Source organism: Belonocnema kinseyi, chromosome 10, assembly GCF_010883055.1.
Source record: "Belonocnema kinseyi isolate 2016_QV_RU_SX_M_011 chromosome 10, B_treatae_v1, whole genome shotgun sequence".
Classification (NCBI taxonomy): Eukaryota; Metazoa; Arthropoda; class Insecta; order Hymenoptera; family Cynipidae; genus Belonocnema; species Belonocnema kinseyi.
The window spans coordinates 9487265-9488894 of record NC_046666.1 but is presented as its reverse complement, the minus strand read 5'-3'; the positions used below and the strand labels follow the sequence as shown (position 1 = coordinate 9488894).

Below are 1630 nucleotides of genomic sequence, written 5' to 3'. Positions count from 1 at the left end.
AGTTTTCAAATTCAGAAGAGGAGAAATGGGTTGCGCGCGCAACCCAGGCATTTATATTGTCTCCTACCATATTCACACGGACACAGACGTGTCATAGTATTGAACCACGTCTCGTTACAGATCTGGGAACACTGTACTGCGAGTCGGCAAGTTATTTTTATCAAACCACGTTCATTGGTTGCCTCGTTCTTGTATCGATGAGGTCGCTGCAAGCAACTATTTAAACTGCGCATGTGCCGAAAAGCGCGGGTCTATTTTAAATCAATAAATACTATTACCGTTTGAAAAAGAAGCAATTCCTACAGTGTATGTTTACCCGGGGCAATTCGGGACCTTTTCAGGACACGAAAATCAAAATTGATTTTTTTTTCAATTCAAAAGAAGCTATCAGAGAACTTATGTTAAAAAAGTAAACTACTCTGCTTAAAATGCCGGAAAAGATCCGATACAACCCGAATATGGCCCTGATAGAAACTGGAAAGGATGGGCCCTATCGGATTCTATCAAGAAAACATGACTAATAATGTATTTTGACAAAATCGACATTGTCCTTTTATCCGAGTCTATCCCGATCGTATCCCGAGTACGGATACAGAAATTGATTTCCTTTGAATCCAAACTAGCATCTATCCGGTCCTATCAGGGACCAATCAGGTACAAGAAATCAAATAGTGTCAATCTATGTGGTTCTAGCCGGGACCTATCCAGAACATGGAACTAGAAATTGGTTTCTTGTAAACTAAAAAAATTCGTCTATCCGGGCGTATCCGGGACCTGACTAGTAGCACTTGCACGGCAAAATTGTAATGTCCGGAAAGATACGATTAACCTGGTCTTTCCGGAACATGGGGCCAGAATTTGATTTCCTGTAAACCCAAAAATTAAAAACCCAGATTTTTACGTATTGTTGTTAATTTTCAGCTTTTTCTGCCATCTTTTTTAATAAAAATAAATACCAAGAGACAATTTGAATATACTTTTTCACTCGTTAAACAATTTTTTATTTTTAAATAAAGGTAACTTATTCAAACAATAACTTTTTCCCAAAAAGTCTAAAAAATAATCGTATTTTCTTAATTAAATGTAATAATTCATCCTTCTTTGGAGTCGTGCATTTCTTAAAAAGCATTTTGTTATTATTTAAACAAGCAATTATTGTTTGTTTGAGAAATTTCAAAAATTGAGCTAGAGATGACCACTTTTTTCACAAACTGGTATCCTAGGCTACTCACTGTTTAATACTTACATAACTTTGATTTATTTCTTCTGACGTTTAACAAATTTCTATTTGATTAAATAATTTTTATTTGCTCAAGTAGTTTTTTTTCTTGAAAACTTTAAAAAATCATATAAAATGGAACATATGGAATTATTTTTCTGACTGAATTAAACTGAATTAAACATAAAATTGAATGATTTTGAGAAGTGGTGAATTCTGCTAAGAAGGTTTATATATTTATTACATTCCTTCTATAAACTATAATAGAAATTTGTTAAACATTAAAAGAAAAATATCAAAGTTATGCGAGTATTTAACAATAAGTACCGGCTTTGGCTTCAAATAACCTTGGACTAATATCGGGGGGATCGAAACGTAAACAGTCAGGGCCGCCTGAATCGTTTCCAATTG

General features: G+C 34.0%; 1 protein-coding gene across 1 annotated transcript in view; it reads right to left on the bottom strand.

The window, feature by feature from the left end:
• The window catches only part of LOC117181016 (trifunctional enzyme subunit beta, mitochondrial), a 42004-nt gene that overhangs the window by 946 nt on the left and 39428 nt on the right, over nt 1–1630 (bottom strand). The window lies entirely within an intron of this gene.